At 51.8% G+C, this 27,380-nt stretch overlaps 1 long non-coding RNA gene across 1 annotated transcript in view; it reads right to left on the bottom strand.

Annotated features, from left to right (window-relative positions):
• Positions 1–16,353, bottom strand: part of LOC144367049 (uncharacterized) — a 208,620-nt gene extending 192,267 nt beyond the window's left edge. Inside the window, exon 1 of the long non-coding RNA XR_013426258.1 lies at positions 16,285–16,353. This is a non-coding gene — a long non-coding RNA (uncharacterized LOC144367049). The remainder of the gene's footprint in view (positions 1–16,284) is intronic.
• Positions 16,354–27,380: the final 11,027 nt, after the last annotated feature.

Raw genomic sequence — 27,380 nt, 5'->3', positions numbered from 1 at the left:
ACACTCAAATGTATATGATGCATAGGACCCAGTTCCTCAGGACGGCTCAGCTGCTACAAATCTCAAAATATATATATATATATATATATATATATATATATATATATATATATATATATATATATATATATATATATATATATTTCACCATAGTGAGCCATAGGTTGCACTCTCTAAAAGGTCATGCAACCCTGGCTCCAAGCCACTTGCTGTGAGCCACCAACAGGAAGGGACACAGAGCCCCATGCACCAAGGCATAGTGAACAAAATCACAAGTGGGGTAGCTACTATACACAATTAGAGCAGGCTCCCACCTGTCAAGAGAAAAAAAGCCACGCAGACAAAGAGCAACAACTAGGTGAGAAAAATGTGGCCGCCACATCAGAACCTCCTGGGAACCTGTCCTCAAACCATGGCAGATGGCCCACGCTGAGATTGACATAGGTGTCTTTTATACAAATGATGTCTCAGGTCATCAATTTCTGCTAAGATTTACATTAGATTTGAGAGTTAGAGAATCCCACCAGCCAAGATCCTATACGAAGTGATACCAAAAAAATTCCTGCATCTTAAAGTGCTAGATGATTTATGTATGCTCCCCTTCCCTAAATGACAGTTTCTCCCAGGGGCTTGAGGACACCATCCTTAAGACAGTACTGGACTCTGACTTTAAAGCCTATATATATCAAGAAAAAGGTCAAATACTTTGGTTACCATCTGACTCAGCAACAGAACAGACAATAGCCAATGGACCTCAAAAGAAACAGGAAATATGCTCAATTCCATTCCTTTCAACCTGCTATCAGAATAGAGAATTCTTGTGGGCTACAGATTCAGCCATATATGGATCCCCAACTTTCAGTTATAGGAAACCCCTCTGTGGAGCCTCAAAGGGGGGAGAATTGTATCCTTTAATATGTGGGCCACGTATGCAAAAGAACTTTGAGGACATTAAACAAGCACTCTCAGTGCATCTGTTCTAGGGCTACCTGACCTCACAAAGCTTTACTTTCTGTACATCCAGGGACAGTCTGGAATGGCTGTAGGAGTCTTGATATGGAAACCTGTCCAAAGAGCTGGGCTCTGTAGCCCAAGATTGGACACCTTGTTTACGGGCCCTTGGAGCCACAGATCTTTTGTTGTTGGAAGCTGATAAATTGGCTATGAGACAAATATTGGTTGGAAGAAGTTTTATTAAAGATGAGTTCTGTTTTTCTGGATATGCAGTGGTCACTCTGGACTCCACTATCAAGGCAGAACCTCTGCCTCAGGGAACCTCAGCACAAAAAGCAAAATTTATTGCTTTGACTCGAGTACCTCAGTTTACAACAGAAGTCTGGGTGTATATTTACATAGACTCAAAATATGTGTTTTCTACCCTTCATGTTTATAGGGCCTTATACAAAGAAAAGGGGCTCATTAACTCAGGAGAAAAGAAGGCATAATGTATGGTCAAGAAACTCATAAAATTTTGGATGCACTGTGGGCTCCCAGGAACGTTGTGATTATATATTGCCACGGTCATCAAAAGGGAAACTGTGATTTCTCTGGGCAACTGGAGGGTGTATACAGAGAGGCTAAGGAATTGTCTGCAAGAAATGAGAAGAAAATCGAGTCCCAGGTTTAAAGGCTTCCCTTCTGCATGGCAGATTATATAACAGAATGGGAGCCAACATACTCCCAACATGAATGTAAATAGTTTAAGACTAAAAAAGAAAATTTTTTCCCAGGAGGATGATGGAGATATTGTGATGGCCAGCATAGCCATCCCAGAAAATCTAGCCCTAGCCTTTATCAAACAGGAGAACACATTGGAAATAGAGCACATGAGAGTGTTGTGAGTCAACATTTCAATGTTCTCTGGCTCACAAACTTCACCTGGATATTCTGAAAAGAATGTGAGTCTTGTGCTCATAACAATCCTTGTCAGAGGCCAGAGTTCCCAGCAGGAATCCAAACTATAGGAGGAGCACCTTTTGAAGAATTAGAAGTAGACTTCACTGAAATACCATGCCACGGGGCTATAAGTAACTTTTGGTTTTTGTTTGTTCCTACTCTGTCTGGGTGGAAGCCTTTACCACCCGCCTTGAAAAGTCAAGGGAGATAACCAGGATGCTTCTCTGGGAAATGATTCCAGATTTTTTATCCCAATAACTATTGGCTCAAACAGTGGGCCAGCTTTTGGGCAGAGGTGATATAATTTATGACCAGAGTTTAAATATAAGATGGAAGTTATATACTGCCTATAGGCTGCAGAGTTTTGGTAAAGTTCAAAGGGTGAACAGGAATTTAAGTCTAAATTGTGTAAGCTATGTCAGGAGACTCACTTACATTGTGATGAAATTCTCCCTATGACACTGTTGAGGATTAGATCCATTCCCACTAGGAAGACTAGATTCTCTCCTTATAAGATAACGTAGTGAGGCCCCCCTCTTATAAGAGGACTTTTGGGAGACTTAAGAGAGATATGAGAATTCACCCTGAGAAGACAGCTTCAGGACTTATGAAAAACTTTACAGGTTCTCAACCATTGGGTTAGAGAAAGATTGTCACTATGTTTTACCACAGGTGCATACCCCTTCAAGCCTAGAGATTGATTCTGGGTCAAAGAATGGAATATTCAAACACCTAAACTTATTTGAAGGGCCCTTTCCCTCTTATTTTATCTACCCCAACTGCTGTCAACTTTGAAAAATAGGTCCCTTGATTGAATACACTAGACTCAAGCCTGCAGCTGCTGACTGTGTGTGCACTCCAGATGCTGTTTTGCCCTTGAAGCTCTCTAGAAAAACAAGGAGCACCAGAGAAGCTTGAGGATCAGAAAAGCAACAGCCCTGCTCCAATCACTCCAGAAGCCAACTGGTGTATGCACAGTCAAAGCTTGAGGAGACTATGGCCCTTCTTCAGCCACACAGGAGGGACTGGCTTATCAATGCACCATGAAAGATATACTTCCAACCAGGGCTAATAAACACTTTCAACAGCTAATATAGTTTGTATACTATAATGCATTGGCACCCCTTGCTTCTAGATATATACAAAATTCTCTGGGTTTTGCTACTGGTTTGATAACAGTAACACCTACTGACTGGTCACTGGGTAAAAGAATTCATTTTTGCTTTTTTATCTTGCTTATATAAATTTTCTACGATTTTTTTTGGTGTTATTAGTTTTGGTTTGTTAATTTATGCTGTTTAACTTATGCTAACCAAAACATTAGTCTATTCTTTAGTTTGGTTTCCTTTGGTAAACTTAATAGGTTCTGTTCTACTGCAATTCCAACCATGAAGATTATAGGAACTATATTTCAAGAAAATATACAGTAACCAAGAGGGGGTAAAACATATATTTAGGACCTGTCCAGCTAGAGGAATGCAATGGATGGATGACTGTTTGGAAAGAAAAAAGAGGTCCATTGGGAAGTAACATGATTTAGGAGGTCACCAATCTTGGGGTGAAGGTAAGTGGCCACCCCAGAGGATCATTGCCACTTATGGTCCCATTACCTGGGTACAAAATGGCGGTTGGAGATATAGAACCCTTATTTACCTGTTAAACAGAATTATTTACTTAAAAGCTGTACTAGAAATAATTATTAATCAGACTATCACAGCCTTAAACCTCCTAGCCACAAATCAGAGCCAACGCTAATGGCTAACTATCAAAACTGCTTCATTAAGTAATTTACTGGCTGAGGAGAGAGAAATATGTGGAGAGTTCAACAGCTCAGATTGTGGCATCCAAATGTATTGAAATATGCAAACACATTAAGAATATAGCCAACAACACAAGAGAACTAGCACATGTGCTAGTGTATATCTAGAAGAGCATTCAACTTTGGGTCCCAAACATGCTTTTGGGAGATGGTTGTCAACCCTAGGTAAATTTAAAACCTTAACTGCTATACTGGGTATTCTGCTGTAAACCTGTTTATTGCTCCCATATTATGCTCCACTGTGATTAAAACTAACCAGTGCACTATGAAAGCTGATTTTGGAAAGATGACAACAACTAAGATTTTGATATTATAAGGCCTTAAGCCAATATAATGGTAATTGTGCTCTTAAGTTTAAAGGATTAATTTATGGGGAGCATTGTTAAATGGGGGATTTAAGTGACACCCCCTTTCTCCACAGAAAAGTCTTACCTGGGATTCTAAAGAAATCTTCACCATGGCTGATTTTTAGACTGTTAGAAAAAGAGTCTCTGCAAAACCATTCAATATACATAAACTTCCTATTTTCCTGTTGCCCTGTTTCACTTGGTCACTGGCCGAGAAGATACCAGCACTGCAGGTGCTGGGCATCCCCTTACTAGTTTTTCACAAACATATCCTCTATAGTAGTTTGAAGAAATGTGAAAACAAGTCCTCTGGCCTTGAGCTGGGCTTCACAGAGATGTCTACATTTTTAAGATATGTTACCAACTGGGCTCCATGGTGACAACTGGCAAGAAGAAGAAAAATGGGGAAAAGAAGATCTCCCTACTCAGGTGTTGTCCTTGAAGAGTTAACTTGCCCAAAATAGTGAAAGAAAAAGCTGCTTTTATGTGAAATTCTGACCTCCTCCCCTTACATGCTGTGTATAAAATTCTGAAACTGCCTGAAATTGGGGTACAGGGGATTCATTGATAACAGTAAAAGCTGTACCCTCTGAGCCAGGCTGCAGCCAAATAAAACTGTTTTCTGCTATGTTCAGTGCCTTGCCTTATTTGACCCTACAACAGTATTGTGCTATCCTGGCATCACCTGGACTCTCCCCCTCCCACTGCTTCTCCCTAGGCTGGGCTCCAAGAATGGGTTCTGACTCCCCATTGACTCCCCCCTCCTCCAATTCTGGACACAAGGTATCCCATCGCAGTGCCCTCTTTTGGCACTCCTTTGTTCCAGGTCCCTCTCTGATGATCCACTCTATCTGGGGCAGAAGAGTGGAATTGGCTGGTCTCTGATCATTGAAGGCCAAGTGCCGACCTTGCCCTGCCTGATCCTCTCCCTTCAATGCCCTGCCATCTAGCCTTGCATGCTGCCCCTACCCCAACACAGCCCTCATATCCCTGATATTTTGCACTCCAGTTCTAGTTCCAGGCTGCTCACTTGAGCCGCTGATAATGTTCCTTTTGTCGTGTTGCTTCCCGTGGGGTCTCTTGTTGGGACAGACCTGGGGGGCCCCTTGCTTGAGTCCCCTATTGAGCTCCCCTCCTTATCCTTTGCACTTACCTCTCTCTTCTCATTCTAGCACTGCCCCATTCTCTCCTTCCCCTAGCACTTTCCCCTGGTGAGCAAGCTTCTTCCTCCTTGGGTTCCTAATCCTCTTTTTGGGTGGGTTTGTCCCTTACCTGGAACCCTTGCTTGGGTCCTGGCTTGTGCCCCTCTCCGTACCCACTGCAAGCCTGTTCCACGCCTTGTGGTCACTGTCCTCATAGATTACTCTGTTGCCAGTTCCCCTTGGCCTGATCCCTGGCCCTTGGTTCTCATCTTCACCAGGGCATCTTGGAGAAACAGAGCCCTGCCCCTCATGTGGGCCCCTTGCATTCCCTGGGCCTTTGATCGTGCACCCAGACCCATAAAACCTGGCAGGGGCACTGGCACTTTAACCTGACTCGCACCAACTGGATCCCTGCCTTCCCTCCCAAGCCCCGTCCCTTGTCCTGAACTCCTTACCCCATCCTTGGCCCTTAGCTCTGCATTCCCAGGCCTGGCTCCACACTTGAGCCTCTGGTGGCCATTCTTGATCAGTGCTTTTATGGGCATTGTCTGAGGGCTCCTTGCTGGGGCTGCTTCCCTTCTCCCCTTGGCTTCTCTGTATAACAGTACCCAAGTGCAGGCCTGCCTTCCCAGGCTAGTGGTCCCTGCTCTCCCCAAGCCTAGGTTTTCATCTAGGTCCCTTGCCTGAGCTTCTGGATGGCATCCTGACCCCCACTCCACTCAGAACCGACTTGTGCCCCTTCAGCTTGTGCCTTCCTTCAGCCTTCTGTTTTTCGAATGGGTCCTGGCAGTCTAACCCCCCCGCCACCTCGTCAATCAGGTATCCTCTCACAGTACCATCTTTGGCCCTTCCTTTGTTCCAGGTCACTCTCTAAGGATCAACTCACCTGGGGCAGAAGAGTGGAGTTAGCTGGCCTCTGTGCCCTGAATGCTCCCTATGTGAAACAGCCCTGCCACTCGCCTGAGTCCCCTTCACTTCCTGAACATTGAGGACTGGCAGATAACATGGGACTTGTTCCAACCCAGCCCTGAGCCATCTACTCTCTTCTCTCCCCTGTTTTCTCTCCTTGCATGCTGCCCCTACTGCAACCCAGCCCTCCGTATCCCTGACCCTTTGCACTCCAGTCCCTGGGCCTGGCTGTTTGCCTGAGCCCCTAACTGTTTTCCTCATGGACTTTTCCATAGCATGGAGTCTCTTCATGTTGGGTCTGACCTGGGGGCTCCTTTTGGGTCCACCAGTAGGTTTCCCCTAGGTACCCCTTGGCTTCTCCTGGTCCTCCTGGAGGCCTTTTATCCCCTTCCCCTTGTGCCATTTTCTGGTGCTCCTGGGTCTCCTGTCCTTGCGTCCCTCATCAACATTGATCTGGTGGGTACCTTGCCTGGGTGCCTGGCAAGGGTCCTGGCTCTAGCCCCTCCACACACCCACCCTGATCTCAATCTATGCCTTCCCATCGTCCTCATTATGGGCACACTCCCTTTCCTGGCCTCCTTTGCCAGGACCCTGGCCCTGGATTTTCATCTGAGTCCACGTGCCTTATGGGAAACAATGTACTGCCCCTCGCCTGTGCCCCTTGCTCTCACTAGGTGCTTGGTCCTTCACCAGAAACTCTGAAACATGGATGTGGCCCTGGGCCTGAAACCTGATTGCCCCCTGATGAATCCCCTGCTTTCCCTCCCAAATCTTGTCCACTTTCTTGAGTCCCCTGTCCAAGTCATGGCCCTTGGCTCTAAGTTCCTTGGCCTGGTTCCTCGCTTGAGCCTCTGGTTGCCCTTCTTCCTCACTGCTTTTCTGGGCATTATCTGAGAGCCCATCCCTGGGGCTACTTCCATGCTCCCTTTGGCTATCCTGTACTGCAGTGCCCTAGTGCAGCACCCTCATCCTTTGAGGGCATTCCCTGCTCTCCCCTGGCCTGTGTCCTCCTCTAGGTCCTCCTCTAGGCTTCTTGCTGGTATCCTGGCCCCCACCCTACTCACTCCTGACCTATGGCCCTTCAGGTTAAGCCCTCCTTCAGCCTTTTGGTGGTTTTTGTTTCTGCCAGGCCTGTTTTCCTGATCCCCTTCCCAGGATGCTCACCTGGGCCAGGCAACTTGACCTGTACTCTTGGCCCTGCAGTCTCTCTTTGAAAAAACATAGACCTGCACATTGCCTGTGCCCATTGGCCTCCCTCAGCCCTGCTTCGGAATCCTGACACCCTGCAGTGCAACTGGGTCTTGAGCCCTCCTCCCCCTGTGCCACCTGCTCCTCTTTCTCCCCTCTCTCACCTCCCTATCCATGTCCTTTTTCATTCATCCAACCCCAGATGCTAACACTTGGCTCTCCATTACTGGGCCCAGTGTCTTGCTTAAGGCCCTGGCTGCCCTTCTTGAGGACCTTTTCCCTTCCCTTGTTTTCAGGCCTCTTTTTACAGGCCCTATCCTGTGCCTCTTTTCTGTTCCACTGGTGCTATGTTATCCTGGCACTGCCAGGACCCTTCACTTTCCCTTCTTCTCCCTAGCCTAGTCTCCTGGAATGGATCCTGGCTGCTAACTGACCACAACCACAACTTCCATACACAAGGTATCCCCTCACAGTGCCCTCTTTAGACCCTCCTTTGGTCCAGGTCCCTCTCTGAGGATCTACTCATTTGGGAAAAGGAGCCAAATTAGCTGCCCTCTGTGCCCTTAAGGTTCCCTATGGGAAACAGATCCCTGTCTCTTGCCTGAGTCCACATTGCTGCCTGAAACTTGAGGCCTGGAAGTTAACATGTGACTTGCTTCAACCCAGCCTTGAGAGATCTCCTCCCTTTTTTCCCCTGCCCACTGGCCTTGCATGCTGCCCATACCCCAACCCAGATCTCCCTAACCATGACACTTTGCGCTTCAGTCCCTGGGCCTGGGTGCTCACTTTAGCCCCTGACACTGTTCCTCATGTCACTTGGTATAGCATAGACTCTCTTCCTGTTTGGTCTAACCTGTGGGGCCCCTTGCATGGAAGCAACATCTTGCTACACTATATGCCCATTGTGCTATTCTCTGTCTCCTGGTCCTTGAGAATCCCATCCTCCTCTTCCTCTCATGCTTTCCCCAGGCACTTACAGGTCTCCTGCTCCTTGGGTCCTTCATCCATGCTCACTCAGGTGGGTCCTTTGTCTGGGCAACTGGCTTGGGTCCTGAATCTTGCCTCCCCACGACCCACCAAGAACCCCCGCTGTGCACTCCCATCGCCCTCCTCCTGGCCCCCTTCATTTGCCAAGCCTCCTTTGCCATGTCCCTATCCTTGGATTCTCATCTGGGCCAGGCACCTTATGGGAAATTGAGTTCTGCCCATCACCTAGGTCCCTTGCTCTCTCTGGGCCTTTGGTCCTGCACCCAGAATGCTGACATCTGGCAGTGGCCCTGGGCCAGAAACATGCCTGCCCCCTACCAGATAATCTGCAATCCCTGCAATGTCTTGTCCACTGTCTTGAGCCTCCTGCCCAAGCCCTGGCCCTTGGCTCTTCATTCCCTGGCCTGCCTCCTTGGTTGAGGTTCTGGAAACCCTTCTTGCTCCGTGCTTCCCTGGGCTTGGACTGTGGGCCACACTGGGACCCTGCTCCCCTTGGTTTCCCTGAAACAGAGCTGTACTGTTGCCCATCTGCTGGCCCTGAACTTCACTGCCCTTTCTTGGCCTGTGCCCTCCTGTTGGTCCCTAGCGTGGGCTCCTTTCAAGAGTCCTGGCCCGCACCCTATCAACACCCTTTCTCTGGCCTTTCATCCTGTACCCTCCTTCATCTCTCTTGTTCTCCCTGTCCCTGCTGGTCCCCTTTACAAGATACCTTTCTCTTGATGCTCACCATGTCCAGGGGACTGAAACTGAGCATTTGGCCCTGTGGGCTCCCTTTGGGAAAACATAGCTGTGCCCACTGCCTGGGCCATTTGGACTCTCTCAGGCTGAGCCCTGCTCCTCAATCCTGACACCGAGCAGTGAACTTAGGCTTTGAACGCTCATCTCCCCTTTCTCTCCTCCACAGCCCTGTCTGTTTTTATGGGACCCAGGACACATTTTTGGGCCTAGCTCCTTGCTGGAGCCCCTGTCACCCTTCTCCAGGACCCAGTCCCTGTCCCTTGATTTGAGGCCCCTTTCTGGCCCCCTCCTGTGTCTCCCCTCTTTTAACCTTGTACTGTCTTATTTTGTAATTGCCAGGACCCTCCTCTTCCCCTGCTTCTCCTTAGGCTGGTCTCCTCCAAAGGTTGTTGGCGCCCCACCAACACCCCCCAATCCTCGATTAAAAGCATCCCTCACATTGCCCTCCTTTGGTCCTGGTCCCGCTCTGAGGATCTACTCACAGGGGGGAAGAGGAGTTGAATTGTCTGGCCTCTGGGCCCTGAGGATCCCTATGGGCCTCTTGTCTGGGCCATCATTGCCACCCAAAGTTGACAATTGGTAGTAGACTTGGGCCAAGTGATAACATTGCACTGGGCGATCCCCTGCTTTCACTCTCCTGCCCTCTAGCTTTGAAAGCCGCCCCTAACCTAACCCAGCTTTTCTTCACCCTGACTTTTTACCCTAGAGTCCCCTGGCCTGGCTGCCAGCCTGAGCTCCTTATCCATTACTTGGGTTGTATTCCTTTCTCTGGTGTGTCTTCCTGTCATGTCTGACCTGGGCACTCCTTGATTTGGCCCCCAAAATCGTTCCACTCTGTGCCCTTTGCGAAGCCCTCTGTCTCCCCATCCTCATGGTGATCCTATTTCTCCTTCCCCTACTGCTTTTTCCTGGAGCTGAGGCCTCCTGATCATTGGGTCCCTAATACCTTTTGGTGGGGTTGGTCCCTTACCTGGGCTCCTTGATTGGGTCCTGACACTTGCTTTTCTCTGCACCCATTGTGACCCCCCACTGTACCCTCACATCACAAGCCTTTTGATCCTCATCTGGGCCAGAGTGCCTTATGAGAAAGAGAACCCTGATCCTCAATTAGGCTACTTACTCTCCCTAGGCCCTTGGGGCAGCACCAGGAACCCTGAGACCTGGCAGTGGCATTGGGCCTCGATCCCCCCTCCCCCTTGCTGGATTCCCTTTTTTCCCTCCCCAGCACTGTCCACTGTCCTGAGCCACCTGCCCCAGCGCTGGCCCTTGGCTCTCCATTCCCTGGACTGGCTTTTCTCTTGAGCTTTTGAGGGTCCTTCTTGCTCCTTGCTCCTCTGGGCTTGAACTGTGCACCTTGCTGGGGCCACTTTCCTAATCCCCTAGGCTTCCCTGCATCTCACAACCCTAGTGCAATCCCTACCTGTCTGGCCCCACCCTTCTCTGCTCTTCTCTAGTCTGGGCCCTCCTCTAGGTCACTAGTCTGAGCTGTTTTCTGTGGTCCTGGCACGCACCCCAAAAACACCCTTTCTCCAGCACTTCACACTGTGCCTTCCTTCAGCCCTCCTGTTGTCCTTGTCCCTGCTGGGTGCCTTTTCCATATTCCTTTTCCAGGATACTCACCAGAGCCAGGGGCTGAAACTTGGATGTTGGCTCTGTGGTCTTCCTTTGGAACAAGGTAGCAGTGCCCCTTGCCTGGGGGCTTTGGCCTCCTTCAGCCTGGGTCTTGCTCTTCAATCCTGCCAGCCTTCAGTGAATCTAGGCCTTTAGCCTCCCTCTCCCTGTGCCATCCATTCCCCTTTCTTCCCTTTCTCCCCATATACCGCTGCAGCCAGGAATGAGGGTACTCACCCTTCCAGACAGGATAACACTCCCTCCTGGGTGTTGGGGAATCTCCTAAAGCCCAGCAGCCAGGGTAGAGGGGACTCCGTCTTCTATGCGGGAGACCCCTCCCACCTGGGTGTCAGGGAAGCTCCTATACTGCTGCAGACAGGGTACAGGACATTCACTACCATAGGAGGGAGACCCCTCCCACCTGGGTGTCAGGGGGAAGCTCCTATACTGCTGTAGCCAGGGTACAGGGCACTCACCACTATAGGAGGGTGATCCCTCACACCTGGGTGGAGGAGGAGCTTAAAACATCCACAGCAAGGGTAGAGTGACTCATACCTCAAGTCCCCTCTACCCTGGATAAATTGGTATACAAGCACCTCCAGTCCCCACTACCCTGGCTAACTTGGTATACAAGCTCCCTGCAACACCCGGGGGGGAGGGGTGTCCCGCCTGGTGGGTTGAGTTTCACTGGCTGCAGCAGTATAGGAGCTCCCCTGACACGCAGGAGGGAGGGCTTTTACAACTAGAGGGGCGAGACCCTCTTCCCTGGCTAGGGCAGCATACAAGCACCCCCAGTGGACATCTAGGTGGGAGGGGTCTACTGCCTGGAGGAGCAATTCACTTCTACCCTGGGTGCTGTAGTATAAAAGCTCCCCCTGACACTCTGGTGGGAGAGGTCTCCTGCCTTGAGGGGCGAGTCTTCTCTATTCAGGCTAAGGTGATATACAAACTCCCTATGACACCCAGGTGGGAGGGGTTTACTGTCTGCAGGGGCGAGTCCCCACTATCCTGGCTGCAGTGGTATAAGAGCTCCCCCTCCCTTACACTCATGTGGCAGGGGTCTCCAGCCTGGAGGGGCGAGTTTCCCCTACCCTGGCTGCCTAGGTATTTTAGATCCGTCCAAACCCAGGTGGGAGGCATCTCCAGCCTGGAGGGGTGAGTCACTAGTACCCTGGCCACAGCTGTCTAAGACTGCCCTTTAACAGCCAGGTGGGATGGATCTCCCAACTGGAGTGACATATATCGTATACCATGGCTTCGATGGTATAGGAGCTCTCCCCAGACACCCTGGTGGAAGAGGTCTCTCATCTGAAGTGGTGAGACCTCTCTACCATGGCTAAGGTTCTATACAAGCTCCAGCACAACACCGAGGTGGGAGGGGTTTGTTTTCTGGAGGGTGGAGTCCCCACTACCCTAGCTATAGTGGTATAAAAGCTCCACCTAACACCCTCAGGTGGTTGGGCTCTCTTGCCTGGAATGGTGAGTCCCCTGTTCCCTGCCTCTGCAGGTATATAAGAACCCCTGACAACCAGGGTTTAGGTTTCCCACCTAGTAGGGTGAGTACCCTCTCTCCTGGCTGCAGAGTTATATGAGTACCCTCCCATATCAAGATGTGAGGGGTCTCCTGCCTGAAGGAGAGAGTACCCTAGACCCTGGCTAATGCAGTATAGAAGCTCCCAGACACCCAGGAAGGAGGGGTCTCCCGCCTGGAGGCATGAGTTCCCTCTACATTGGCTGTGGCAGTAAAGGAGCTCCCCTGACATCCAGGTGGGAGGGTCTCTGACCTGGAGGGGCGAGTCCCCTCTACCTTGACTGTAGCAGTATAGGAGCTCTCTCATTCACCCATGTTGGATGGTCTCTTGCCTAGAGGGGTAAATCCCCTCTACCTGGGCTGTGGAGGTATATGAATTCCCCCTGGCCATCCACTGGGAGGGGACTCTTCCCTGGAGGGGAGATTCCCCTCTACCATGGCTGCTGCAGGATAGGCACTCCCCTGGACATCCAGGTGAAAGTGGTGTTCTGCCTGGGATTTTGAGTCCCTGCTACCCTGCTTGCAGCTGTATAGAAGCACCCCCCAGGACACCCAGGTGGAGGGGACTCTCACCTTTAGGGATAAGTCCTGCCTGGGACGGTATATGAGCTCCTCATTACACCCAGGTGAGAGGGGTCTCCTGCCTGAAGGGGCGAGTCTTTTCTACCCTAACCACAGTGGCTTAGGAGCTCCCCCTAACACTCAGGGGTCTTTTGCCTTGAGGGGCGAGTCCCCTTTACCCTGGCTGCAGCATTATATGAGCTCCCCCTCATACCCAGATGAGAGGGGTCTTCTGCCTAGAAGGAGAAGTCCCCAGTACCCTGGCTGCAGCAGTATAAGTGCTCCCCCCTACCACACCCAGGTGGGTGGGTCTTCCACCTGAAGTGGTGAATCCCCTCTACCCTGCATGCACTAGTTTACTAGCTTTGCCTGACACCCAGGTTTGGTGGGTCTCTCGCATGGAAGGGCAAGTCCCCTCAACCCTGGCTGCAGCGGTAAAGGAGGTAAAGGATTTTCCCCTGACACACAGAGGGGGGAGGGTCTCTGGCCTGGAGAGGCAAATCCCCTTGACCATGGCTGTAGTGGTATAGAAGCTCCCCTTTACATCTAGGTGGGATGGGTCTCCTGCCTCTAGTGGTCAGTCACCTTTACCCTGCCTGTGGCAGAATATAAACTTCCCTTACAATAAGGTGGAAGGGATCTTCCACCTGGAGGGTCAAGTCCTCTTTCCCCTTGCTCTAGTGGTATAGGAGTCCCCCCTGACACCTAGGTTTTGGGATCTCCTGACTGGAGGTGCGAATCCCCTCTACACTGGCTGCAGGGGTATACGAGCTCCCCTGGACACACAGGTGGCAGTGATCTCCTGCCTGGAACGACAAGTCCCCTCTACTTTGGCTGTGGCAGTATACAAGCTTTCCCAGACACTAAGATGGGAAGGTTCTCCCGCCTGTAGTGGCAAGTCTTCTCTACCCTGGCTAAGGCAGTATACAAGCACCCCCCTACACACAGGTGGTAGTGGTCTTTCACATGAAGAGGCAGGTCCCCTTTACCCTGGCTTTGGCAGTATACAAGCTCCCCCGACACCAGGTGGGAGTTGTATCCCACCCGGAAGGGAGAGTCCTGCCTACTTTAGCTCTTGACATAAAAGAATTACCAGTCCACCACGGTGGGTGGGGTCTTCCACCTGCAGGGATGTGTTCCCTCGACCCTAGCTGTAGCAGAATAGGAGCTCCCCAAACACACACCCAAGTGGGAAGGGTTTCCCGCCTGTAGGGGCATTTCCCCTCTAGCCTGGCTGCTGCAGTAATCAAGCTCCCCAGGTCACCCAGGAGGGAGGGGTCTCCCGCATGGAGGGGCGAGTCCTCTCTATCCTGGCTGTGGGGGTATATTTATTCTGCCTTGTTAGGTGCAGGACAGGCTGATCTAAGTTGTCTGCAGGACATCTGACAAAAGTTAGCTGCAGGATAACCCACACACTCAAAACCCCCTCTGTCTGGTTCTTTATCACCTGTTTGCATAAAGTCTGAATACTCAATCCCACTCAAGGCTGATCACTTGACCTGTCTGGTGCAACAGAAACCCAAATCTGACCCCTGCCCTATATGCCTGAGGGCAGAAGATGACACCCTTAGCTACTACTGTGTGATCCCATCATTGTCTGCCAACAGGGCAGCTTGCAGACCCAGAGACCCCATTAGAATTTAGCTATAAAAACCTCCTCCTGCTAGGTCCCCCTCTCTTTTTCTCTCTATATTCCTCTCTTGTGTTCACTCTCACATGATCTCTCTTTCTTCTGTTGGTCTTTCTCTTTCTCTCTTTCTGGCCCTGTCAAGGACAGGAGCCTCTATTGTCAGGATTTGGTGACAAACAATCTCTGCAACTCCAATATGCCACTAGGCACTCCTCTAATTTTTGGCTGTATCAGGGATGATACTTTTGTCAATAAATCAGTTTCCTCCCTCTCCCTTACACTAACTTTGTGTCACCATCCTTTTACCTTATACTATGTTTGCATCCCTTTCCCTCTCCATTATACTATGTTTGAGAAATGGGTAATGTGTCCTCTCTACCGGTTGACTCTCCCTTAAAATGCTTCTTGGAAAACCTCAAAACCCTCTTCTTGATACCAGACATCAAACCCCCAAAATTATCAAATATAGCACCCAAAATTAGCCCACTTATCCCCTAGACAAAATAAATGACCCCCTTTGGGATCTCTGGATCTCTCCTTTCTAAGGGATTATTACAATTATTGTGAGCATTCCAAAAAATGGGTAAAGAGCCCCTATGTCCAAGTTTTTTTTTCCTGCACTGATCCAATTCTGCTCTCTGCACCTCTTGCAAACCTCTACAAATTTTTCTAGCTTGCAAACAAACTCCCACAACAATGGATACCCAATTTTCTTCTCCTCCAGACTCATCCACTACTTTTGACCCTGCTTATAAACCTCCATCCTATCACATGGCTCAAATAGGTCCTCACCCTCAAACTTCTGCCCCAGCCCCTCCATCATCTCTCCAACCTCAATAACCTGCTTTCTCCCCTCGAATTACTAGATTAAAAACCCAAACCACTGCTCTTCCTCAAACCATTGCTCCCTTGCTGGGGTAGCAGGTGAAAGGGTAAAGTTTCTAAGCTGCAGAGCCTGAGTTAAAATGTAAAGGACCTGGCATTGTAAACCTGCTTCTAAACTGCAAAGAATGGGTTAAATTCCTGAGGCAAATAGGACAAGGCCCTACTGGCCATTTAGTTGATTAATGGCCTGGGGTCCTGTGCAACTCCTCACGTAAGCATTCAAGACCCTGTGCTGCTTGTCATGTAAACATTCAGGGTCCGAACCAATCAGTTTAAATGTAACCCCCTCCTTAGGAAAGACCTATCACTCCAGCAAGCCCTGTTTCCGCCAATGAATGTACTAATCAAGTCTTAGAATTATTGTTTGATTTTCCCGTGGTGTAAGGTGATTTGTTAAAAGAGACTGTGATGTATACAAAGCCCCTCCCCCCAATCTTCCCCCCAAAATGTACTTAAGCATTGTTCAACCCCTGCTCTGGGCTCTGGGCTGCTCTGGCTTCTTGAATGGGCTTAGAGTCTCAGTGCGCTGAATTGGGATCCTCAATAAAAATCCCCTTATGCTTTTTTTATGAAGCCAGTCTCTTGTGGTCTCTTCCTCCGACATTTTGCCGGTACCTTACACAGGTACTAAAGTTATCCCTCTACCCACTCACTCCTCTCTTCTCCTGTCAGTGCCCACACCTGGTCCCACCAGATCCTCTTACCAGTTAACCCAAAGCTCAAACTAGCTGAGGAGAGCCTTTGGACCCCTCTCTGAGATCTGGTGAAAATTTCCTTTGAAGTTGCTTTGTCATCACTGAAAACAGGTTATTAAGAATTTCACATCCCTCATAGGCTTTTTGGGACATTCATTCCCATTCTCCCCTCTGCTCAACCTATTCTACTGCTCAAGTTTTCATTGATAGAGAAAATACCAAACCCCTTTCCCATTATTCTTTTTACATCTCCTTTCTCATTCTTAGATCCACCCTAGCTGCTGTCAGCCCCACCTTCCCATCTTGTCCCTCCCTACCCAGGCCCATAGAAAAGTCTTAAATGACCTTCTCCAGAAATCTTCTCCATGACTGATTTCAGAACTGTCAGCAAAGTGTCTCTACAGAAAAGTTAAACTTCCTCTTTTCCTATTACCCTTTTTTACTTGGCCACTGGCTGGGAAAAAAATTAGCACTCCAGGTACTGGGCACCTTCTTCCTAGTTTTTCACAAAAATACATAAATAAAGCCACTGGCCTTCAGCTGGGCTTCACAGAAATAGCTTCATTTCTACTATGATAACAGAATTGTCCTACTGGGCTCCATGGTAACAGCTAGAAGAGTGAGTCCACTCTACCCTGGCTGCAGAGGTTAAGGAGCTTCCCCTGATTTTCAGGGTGGAGGGGTCTCCCGCATAGAGGGGTGACATCCCCCTACCCTAGTTTCAGGGGTTTACCAGCTTTCCCAGACACACAAGAGGGAAGGGTCTCCTGACTGGAAGGGCGAGTCCCTTCTTTTCTGGTTGTTGTGGTATACTAGCCCTCACAACATAACCATATGGAAGGGGTCTCCTGCTTTAAAGGGCAAGTCCCCTCTATCCTGGCTGTAGTGGCTTACTAGCTTTCCGTCACACTCAGGAGGGAGGTGTCTCTTGCCTGGTGTGATGAGTCCCCTCTATCCTGGCTGCAGTAGTATAGAAGGTCTCCCCTACACCCAGGTGGGAGGAGTCTCCCACCTTTAGGGGTGAATCCCCTCTACAATGGCTGCTGCAGTAATCAAGCTCCCTCAGACAACCAGTGCAGCAGTCTGGCTGCAGCAAAATAACCAGGGGGTGACGAACAACTTGTGTACATTGATACAGCAGGAGTGGGAGCCATTTATTGTAGGACAACAGAGGTATTTATACATTCCACACAGTTTATCTAATTAACATAAACGAGATACAGCAGTCAACCAATAAGGAATCTCCACACTTAATGGCTCCCTGGCGTTACTTCACAAACCACTCTCTCTGGCAAAATACCAGGCGCCATCTTGGCTTGTTTACAGACTCTAACAAACCAGGTAGGAAGAGTCTCCCAACGGGATGAGTGAGTCTTCTCTATCCTTGCTGCAGAGGTAGAGGAGCTCACCCAGACACCCAGGTTGGAGGTGTCTCCTTACTGGAAGGCAAGTCCACTCTACCCTGGCTGCAGCAGTGTAGGAACTCCCCCTGACACTAAGGTGGGAGGGGTTTCCTGGCTGGAGGGGTGAGTTTCCTTTAACCTAGCTGCAGTGGAATAAGAGCTCTCCCTGAAACCCAGGTGGGTGGGGCGAGTTCGCTCTACCCTTGCTGCTGTGAGAAATTATCTCACTCTGACAGTAGGTGGAAGTGTCTCTGGCCTGGAAAGGCAAGGCCTGTCTACCCTGGCTGCAGTGGTATAGGAGGTACCCTCTACACCCAGGTGGGAGGGGTCTCCCATCTTCAGTGGTGAGTCCCCTCTACCCTGTTTGTGGGAGTGTATGAACTCAACTGACAAGCAGGTGGAGGGGATATTCTGCCTGGACGGTGGAGTCCCCTGTCCCTGGCTCTGGCGGTGTAAGAGCTCCCCCAACACCTAGGTTATGAGGTCACAAGCATGGAGGGGGTGTACCAGGTCTCCCAGACACCCAGGTGGGAGGGGTCTCCTGCTTGGAGGGGCAAGTTTCTTCTATTCTGGCTGCTGTGGTATATGAGCTCCTCCCCAAACCCAGATGAGTATAAGAGCCCCCTCCTACCTTCAGTAGGGGTGGGGCTCCTGCCTGAAGGGGCGAGTCGCTGCTAACCCAGCTGCAGCTGTATACAAACCCTCCTTCACCAGATACCCATGTGGGAGCCGTCTCTCAAATGGAAGGGCCATGTAGGAGTTACCCCCATTCCCAGGTGGGAGGTGTCTCTTGCCTGGAGTTGCAAATTGAGTTTACCCTGGCTGCAGCCATTAAGGAGCTTCCCCTGACACCCATGGGAGGGGTCGCCTGCCTAGAGGTGTGACTTCCCTCTACCCTGGCTAAGTGAGTGTACCAGCTCTGCCAGACACCAAGGTGGCAGAGGTCTCCTGCTTGGAGAGAAGAGTCCCCTCTATTCTGGCTGCTATGGTATATGAGCCCCCCCATACCCAGATGAGAGGGGTCTTTCACCTGAAGGGGCGAGTACCCTTTACCCTGACCGCAGTGATTTACTAGCTTTCCCTGACACCCAGGTTGGATGGGTCACTATCCTGGAGAGGCAAGTTCCCTCTAAACTGGCTGTGGCAGTAAAGGATCCCCCTAGGACACCCAGGTGGGAGGGTCTCTGGCCTGGAGAGGCAATTCCCCTCTACTCTGGCTGCAGTTGTATTGGAGGTCCCCCCTACACCAAGGTGGGAGGGGTCTCCTGCCTCAGGTAGAAGTACTCTCTACCCAGCCTGTGGCACTCTATGTACTACTCTGACAACCAGGTGAAAGGGATCTTCTGCCTGGAAGGTAGAGTCCCCTCTTCCCTGGCTCTGGCGGTATAGGAGCTCCCCCCTTCCAATATCCAAGTTATGGGGTCTCTCAACTGGAGAGGCAAGTCCTTTCTGAACTGGCTGTGGGGTATACAAGCTCCCCTTGAGGGATGTCCCACCTGGAGCAATGAGTCCCCCCTACCTTGGATGTGGCAGTATACAAGCTCTCTCGGACACACAGGTGGCAGGGGTCTCCTGCCTGGAGGAACAAGGCTCTCTAACCTGGCTAAAGCTGTATACAAGCATCTCTCTACACACAGGTTGGAGTGGACTTCCACATGAAAGGCAGAGTCTCCTCTACCCTGACTTTGGTGGTATACAAGCTCCCTGGACACCCAAGTGGGAAGGGAATCCCACCTGGAAGGGTGAGTCCCCTCTACATTATTTCTTGCCATATAAGGGCTCCCAGTACACCTAGGTGGGAAGGGTCTTCCACCTGCAGAGCATGTTCCCTCTACCCAGAAATTGGCATTATAGGAGCTTCCTTGGACACCCAGGTGAGAAAGGTCTCTCGCCTGTATGGGCAAGTCCCCTCTACACTGGCTGCTGCAGTAATCAAGCTCCTTCAAACACTCATGTGGGAAGGGTCTCCCCATTGGATGGGTGAGTCCTCTCTATCCTTGCTGCGGAGGTAGAGGATCTAACCAAGACAATCAGGTGGAAGGGTTCTTCTGATTTTAAGGGTAAGCCCGTTCTACCCTGGCTGCAGCAATGTAGGAACTCCCTCTGAAACCCAGGTTGGAGAGTATCTCACCTGGAGAGGTGAGTCTCCTCTACCATGGCTGCAGTGGAATAAGAGCTCCCCCTTAATCCCAGGTGGGAGGGGCCTCCCATCTGGTGGGGCGAGTCCCTTCTGCTCTTGCTGCTGCGGTAAATTATCTCCCCCTAACACCCAGGTAATGGGGACTCAGGCCTGGAGAGGTGAGGCCCTCTACCCTGGCTGCAGTGGTATAAGAGGTTCCCCCTACACCCAGGTGGGAGGGGTCTCCCGTCCCCAGTGGCAAGTTCCCTCTACCTTGCTTATGGGAGTATATGAACTCCCCTGACAACCAGGAGGAAGAGATATTCCACCGGGAGGGCCAAGTTGCCTGTACCCTGGCTCTGGCGGTATAGAAACTCCCCCAACACCCAGGTTATGGGGCCAAAAGCCTGGAGGGGTGAGTCCCCTCTACCCTGGCTAAGAAGGTATAGGAGTTACCCCCATCCCCAAGTGGTAGGTGTCTCACACCTGAAGGTTCGATTTGCCTCTACCATGGCTACTGGGGTATATGAGCTCACCTGACCCCCAGGTGGGAGGGGTCTTTTACCTTGAGGGGCTAGTCCCTTCTAACCTGGCTAAGGCAGTATAGGAGTTACTCCCATTCCCAGGTGTGAGGTTTCTCTTGCCTGGAGGTGAGAGTCACCTCTACCCTGGCTGCTGGGCTATATGAGCTCCACCTGACACCCACTGGGAGGGGTCTTCTGCCTAAAAGGGTGAATCTCCTCTACCCGGGGTAAGGTGGTATAAGAGTTAGCCCCATTCCCAGGTGGGAGGTGTTTCTTGCCTCAGGTGTGAGTTGCCTCTACCCTGGCTGTAGGGCTACATGAGCTCCATTTGACATCCCAGTGGGAGGGGTCATCCGCCTGAAGGGGCAAGTCCACACTACCCTGGCTGCAGTAGTTAAGGATCTTCCCCTAATACCCAGGTGAGAGTGTTCTCCCACCTAGAGGGGTGACTATCTTCTACCCTGGCTGACAGGGTGTACCAGCTCTCCCATACACTCAGACGGGAGGAGTCTCTTGCTTGGAGGCAAGAGTCCCCTCTATTCTGACTGCTGTGGTATAAAAGCACCTCCATACCCAGATGTGAGGGGTCTCCCACCTAGAAGAGCGAGTCCCCTGTATCCTGGCTGCAGTGATTTACTAGCTTTCCCTGACACCCAGTTTGGATGGGTCCCTTGCCTGGAGGGGCAAATCCCCTCTACCCTGGCTGCAGTGATATAGGAGGTCCCCCCCTACACACAGGTGGGAGGGGTCTACCACCTCTAATGGCAAGTCAGCTTTACCCTGCTATGGCAGTATATGAACTCTGTTGGCAACCAGGTGGAAAGGGTCTTCCCTCTGGAGAGTTCAGTCCCAACTCCCTTGGCTCTGGCTGTGTAGGAGCTCCTCTACTCCCAGGATATGAGATCTCCTGAATGGAGAGGTGAGTCTCCTCTACACTGGCTTCAGAGGTATACATGCTCCCCCACACACCCAGATGAAAATGGTCTCATTGCCTGGAGCAATGAGTCCCCTCTACCCTAGCTGTGGCTGTATAGAAGCTTTCCCAGACACCCAGGTGGAAGTGGTATCCCACATGGAAGGGTGAGTCCCCTGTACTTTAGCTCTTGCCATATAAGAGCTCCCACTACACCCAGGTGGGAGGGGTCTCCCACCTGTAGGGACAAGTCCCCTCTACCTAGCTGCTGCAGTAATCAAGTTCCCGGGGACACCCAGGAGGTAGGGTCTCCTAATAGGACGGGCAAGTCCCCACTACCCTGGCTGTGAAGGTATAGTAGCTCAATCAGACACCCAGGTGGGAGGGGTCTTCCACTTGGAGGGGCGAAACCCTTCTACCCAAGCTAAGAGGGTATAGGATTTACTCCCATTCCCAGGTGGGAGGTGTTTCTCGGCTGGAGGTGAGAGTTGCCTCTACCCTGGCTGCTGCCGTAAATGAGCTCCACCTGACACACAGGTGGGAGGGGACTTCCATCTGGAGGGGTGAGTCCTCTCTACCCTGGTTGAAAGGGTTAAGGAGCTTTCCATGACATCCAGGTGGGAGAGGTCTCTCTCCTAGAGGGGTGACTTCCCTCTACCTTAGCTGAGGGGTTGTACCAGTTCTTCCAGACAACCAAGTGGGAGGGGTCTCCTGCTTGGAGGGGCAAGTCCCTTCTGTTCTGGTTGCTGTGGTATACAAGCTTCCCCCCCATAAACAGATGGGGAGGGTCTCCTTCCTGAGGGGTGCATCCCTTTTACCCAGGCTTCAGTGGTTTATTAGCTTTCCCTGACTCCCAGGTTGGATGGGTCTCTCAACTGCAAGGGCAAGTCCCCTCCACCCTGCATGCTGCAGTAAAGGATCTTCCCCTGACACCCAGGTGAAAGAGTCTCTGTCCTGGAGAGGTGAGTACCCATTACCCTGGCTGCAGTGGTATAGGAGGTCCCCCATACACCCAGGTGGGAGAGGTCTCCTGCCTCCAGTGGCAAGTCACCTCTGCCCTACTTATGGCAGTATATGAACTCCCCTGACAACCAGGTGGACAAGATATTCCACCTGGAGGGTTGAGTCCCCTCTCCCCTGTCTCTTTATAGGAGTAGTATAGGAGCTCCCCCTGATACCCAGGTTATGAGGTCCCCATTGGCTGAGGGATTATAAAAGCACCTCCTGACACCCAGGTGGGAGGGGTTTACTGCCTGGAGCAATGACTCCCCCCTACCCTGGCTGTGGCAGTATACAAGCTCTCCCAGACACCTAGGTGGGAGGGGTCTCCCGCCTGGAGGAGCAAGTCTTCTCTACCCTGGCTAAGGCAGTATACAAGCGCCCTCCTACACACAGGTGTGAGTGGACTTCCGCATGAATGGGTGAGTCTCCTCTACCCTGACTTTGGCGGTATACAAGCTCCCCCAACACCCAGGTGGGAGGGGTATCCTGCCTGGAAGGGCGAGTCCCCTCTACTTTAGCTCTTGCCATATGAGAGCTCCCAGTACACCCAGGTGAAAGAGAACTTTAGCCTGCAGGGGCGTGTTCCCTCTAACCTGACTGTGGCACTATAGGAGCTCCAGCTGACCTCCAGGTGGAAGGGGTCTTCCGCCTGTAGGGGTAAGTCCCCTCTACATTGGCTGCTGCAGTAATCAAGCTCCCTCAGACAGCCAGGTGGGAAGTGTTTCTCGATTGGACATGGAGTCCTCTCTACCCTTGCTTCCGATATAGAGGAGCGCACCCAGACACCAAAGTGGGAGGGGGTCTCCCAACTGGAAGGGCAAGTCAGCTCTAACCCGGCTGCAGCAGTGTAGGAACTCCATCTGACACCCAGGAGGGAGGTGAATTCCGCCTGGAGGGGTGAGTAGTCTCTACCCTGGCTCTGGGGTCAGAGGAGCTTCCCAGGACACCCAAGCGGAAGGGGTCTCCCTCCTGGAGGGGCGAGTCCCCTCTACCCTGCCTGTGGCGGTATAGGATCTCCCCTCACACACCCAGGTGGCAGGGGTCTCCCACCTGGAAGGGCAAGTCCCCTAAACTCTGGCTGTTAGAGTAATTAAACCTCCCCTGGACACCCAGGTGGGAGGGGTCTCCTGATTGGAGGGGCGAGTACCATCTACACTTGCTGCCGAGAAATAGGAGCTCACCCAGGCACCCATGTGTGAGGGGTCTACCAACTGAAAGAACAAGTCTGCTCTACCCTAGCTACAAAAGGATGGGAACTCCCTCTGACACCCCAGTGGGAGGGGTGTCCTGCCTAGAGGGTGACTCCACACTACCCTGGCTGAGGGGGTGTACCAGCACTCCCAGACACCAAGGTGGAGGGGTCTCCTGCTTGGAAGGGTGAGTCCCCCCAGCTTTGTATACAAGGTCTCCATCATATCAAGATGGGAGGTGTCTCACTCCTGAAGGGGTGAGTCCCCTGTACCATGGTTGCAGAAGTATTCTAGCTTTCCCTGAAAACCAGGTTGGATGGACCTCTTAACTGGAGGGGTGAGTCCCCTCTACCATGGCTGTTTCGGTAAAGGATCCCCCCTGACACCCAGGTGGGAGGGTCCCTGGATGGGAGAGGTGAGTCTTCTCTACCTTGGCTGCAGTGGTATAAGAGCTCCATCCTACACCAAGGTGGGAAGGGTCTCCTGGCTCAAGTGGCGAATTACCTCTACCCTGCCTGTGGCAGTATATGAACTTTCCTGACAACCAGGTGGTAGGGATCTTTCCCCTGGAAGGTTGAGTCCCTCTCCCAGGGCTCTGGTGGTATAGAAGCTCCTTCAACACCCAGGTTTTGGGGTTTCCTGACAGGAGGGTGAGTACCCTCTACACTGCCTGTGGGGTATACAACCTCCGACTGACACCCAGGTGGAAAGGTCTCCCATCTGGAGCAATGAGTCCCCCCTCCTTGGGAAGTGGCAGTATACAAGCTCCTGCAAACATTCAGATGGGAGGGGTCGCCCACCTGGAGGGGCAAGTCTTCTCTATCCTGGCTAAGCCAGTAAACTAGCGCTCCCCTACACACATATGAGGGAGAGCTCCTGTACCACAGCAGGCTCATATACCATCTTCTGCATGGATGGGCAAGATTCCTCTACCTTGGCTTTGTCGGTATACAAGGTCCTCTGACACACAGGTGGGAGCAATATCCCACCTGGAAGAGTGAGTCCCCTTTACTTTAGCTCTTGCCATATAAGAGGTCCTAGTACACAGAGGTGGGAGGGGTCTCCCGCCTGGAGCAATGAGTCCCCTCTACCCTGGCTGTGGTGGTATACAAACTCTCCCAGACATCCAAGTGTAAGGGGTCTCCCGCCTGGAGGGGCAAGTCTTCTCTAACCTGGCTAAGGTGGTATACAAGCCCCCAATACACACAGGTGGAAATAATTTTCCACATGTATGGGAGAGTTTCCTCTACCCTGGCTGTGGAGATATAGGATCTCCCCCCACACACACCTAGGTGGGAGGGGTCTTCTGCCTAGAGAAACCAGTCTCCTCTACCTTGGCTGCAGTGGTATACTACCTGTCCCTGACACCCAGGTTGGATGAGTCTCTCGCCTGGCGGGTGAGTCCCCTCTATCCTGGCTGTGGCAGTATAGGATCTTCTCCCCCACACACACAGGTGAGGGGAGTCTCTCGACTGAAGGAGCAAGTCCACTCTACCCTGGCTGTGGAGGTAGGTACATGATATTGCCCTAATACACAGGTGGGAAGGGTCTCCCAACTGGAGCAGTGAGTGCCCTCTACTCTGGCTGTGGAGGTATACAAGCTCCCACAGACACCCGGTGGAAGGGTTCTCCTGCATGTAGGGACGAGTCCCCTTTATCCTGGCTGTGGTGGTATATGAGCTCCCACTGACATCCCGGTGGGAGGGGTCTCCTGTCAGCAGGGGCAAGTATTTTCTGCCCTGGCTGTTGCTGCATAAGAGGTTCTGCGAAAAGCCAGATTGGAGGGGTCTCCCGCCTGGATGGGCGATTCTCCTCTACCCTGGCTAAGGCGGTATACAAGTTCCCCGGGACACCCCGGTCGGAGGCATCTCCTGCCTGGAGGGGCGAGTCCCCACCACCCTGGCTGCAGCGGTATCAGAGCTCCAACCCCCACAGAGGTGGGAGGCTCCTGCCTGAAGGGGCAAGTCCCCTCAACCATGGCTGAGGAGGTATAGGATCCCCCTCTTATCCCCAAAAGGGATGGGTATCCCGCCTGGAGGGGCGAGTGGCTTCTACCTCAGCTGCAGGTGTATATGATCCCTTTACTGCCTTACATGCATGTGGGAGGGTTCTTCCGCCAGGAGGGGTGTGTCACCTTTACCTTGGCTAAGACAGTATAGGAGTTACCCCTATTCCCAGGTGGGAGGTGTCTCTGGCCTGGAAGTGTGAGTCTCTTCTACCCTGGCTGCCAGGGTATATGAGCTCCACCTGACAACCAGGTGGGCGTGGTATTCTGACTGGAGAGGTGAGTCCTCTCTACCCTGGCTACAGCTGTTAAGGAGCCTCCCCTGACACCCAGGTGGGAGCGGTCTCGCGCCTAGAAGGGTGACTTCCCTCTACCCTGGCTGAGGGGTTTACCACCTCTCCCAGACAACTAGGTGGGAGGGGTCTCCTGCTTGTAGTAGGAGTTCTCTCTATTCTGGCTGCTGTGGTATACATGCTCCCCACCCCATACCAAGATAGGAGGGGTCTCCCGCCTTAAGTGTCGAGTCCCCTTCACCGGCTGCAGTGGTATACTCTCTCTTCCTGACACCCAGGGTGGATGGGTCTCTCACCTGGAGGCACCAGTCTACTCTACCCTGGTTGCTGTGGTAAAAATCTCCCTCTTCCACCCAGATGGGAGGGTCTCTGGCCTGAAGAGATTAGTCCCCTCTATCCTGGCTGCAGTGGTATAGGAATTCCCCCCCCTACAACTAGGTGGGAGGGGTCGCCCAATTGGAAGGACAGTCCCCTCTAACCTGGCTGTGGAGGTATAGGAGCTCACCAGACACACATGTGGGAGGGTGTCTCCCAACTGTAAGTGCAAGTCCACTCTGCTCTGGCTGCAATGGTATAGAAACATGCCCAGATACCCAGGTGGAAGGGGTCTCCTGCCTAGAGGTGGGAGTCCCTACTATCCTGACTTAAGCAATATAGGAGCTCCCCAGGACACCCAGGTGGAAGGGGTCTCTCTCCTGGAGAAGAGAGTCCATTCTGCCCTGACTGCAGAGGTATGCAAGCTCCCACAGACACCTAGGTGAAAGAGGATTCCTTCCTGGAGGGGTGAGTCCCCAGTACCCTGACTGCAGTGGTATATGAGCTCCACATTCACACCTATGTGGGAAGTGTCTTCCTCCTGGCTGAGCAATCCCCTCTACCCTGCCTTAGGCAGTATAGGAATTACCCCAATTCCCAGGTGGGAGGTATCTCTTGCCTGGAGGTAAAGGCACCTCTACCATGATTTCTGGGGTATATGAGCTTCACCTGACACCTAGGTAAGAGATGTCTTCCACCTGTAGGGGTGAGTCAACTCTATGCTAGGTAAAGCGGTAAAGGAGTTATTCCCATTCCCAGGTGGAAGGTGTCTCTCACCTGGATGTGCCAGTCGCCTCTACTATGGCTGCTGGCCTATATGAGCTCCACATGACAACCTGGTGGGAGGGGTCTTCTGCCTGGAGGGGTGATGCCTCTCTACTCTGGCTGCAGTGTTTAAGGATCTTCCCCTGACACCCAAGTGGGAAGGGTCTCCCACCTAGAGTGATGACATCCCTCTGTCCTGGCTGAGAGGGTGTACCAGATCTCCCAGACACCCAGGTGGAAAGGGTCTCCTGCTTTGTGGGGTGAGCTCCCTCTATTCTGACTGCTGTGGTATAGGAGCTCCCCTACCATAACAAGATGAGAGGGGTCTCCCGCCTATAAGGGCAAGTCCCCTCTACCCTGGCTGAAGTGATTTACTAGCTTTCCCTGGATTGGTCTCTCCACTGGAAGGGTGAGTTCCCTGTACCACGGCTGCTGGGTAAAGGATCCCACCCTGACACCCAGGTGGGAGGGGTCTCATGCCTGGAGCAATGAGTCCCCTCTACCCTGGCTTTGGCAGTATCCAATGTGTCCCAGACACCCAGGTGGGAGGGGTCTCCCACCTGAAAGGGCAATTCCCCTAGACCTTGGTTAGGGTGGTATACAAGCACCCCACTACATACAGGCGGGAGTGGTCTTCTGCATGGATGGGCGAGTCCCCTCTACCCTGGCTTTGGTGGTATACAAGCTCTTTGGACACCTAGGTGTGAGGGGCATCCCGCCTGGGAGGGCAATTCCCCTGTACTTTAGCTCTTGCTACATAAGAGCTCTCAGTACACCCATGAGGGATGGTTCTTCCACCTGCAGGTGCGTGTTCCCTCTACACAGGCTGTGCCACCATAGGTGCTCCCACCTGACACTCAGGTGAAAAGTGTCTCCCGCTTGTAGGGGTGAGTCCCCATTACCCTGGCTGCT

This window comes from Ictidomys tridecemlineatus, chromosome 10 (genome assembly GCF_052094955.1).
Source record: "Ictidomys tridecemlineatus isolate mIctTri1 chromosome 10, mIctTri1.hap1, whole genome shotgun sequence".
NCBI lineage: Eukaryota > Metazoa > Chordata > Mammalia > Rodentia > Sciuridae > Ictidomys > Ictidomys tridecemlineatus.
This window is presented reverse-complemented; position numbering and strand designations above follow the sequence as displayed.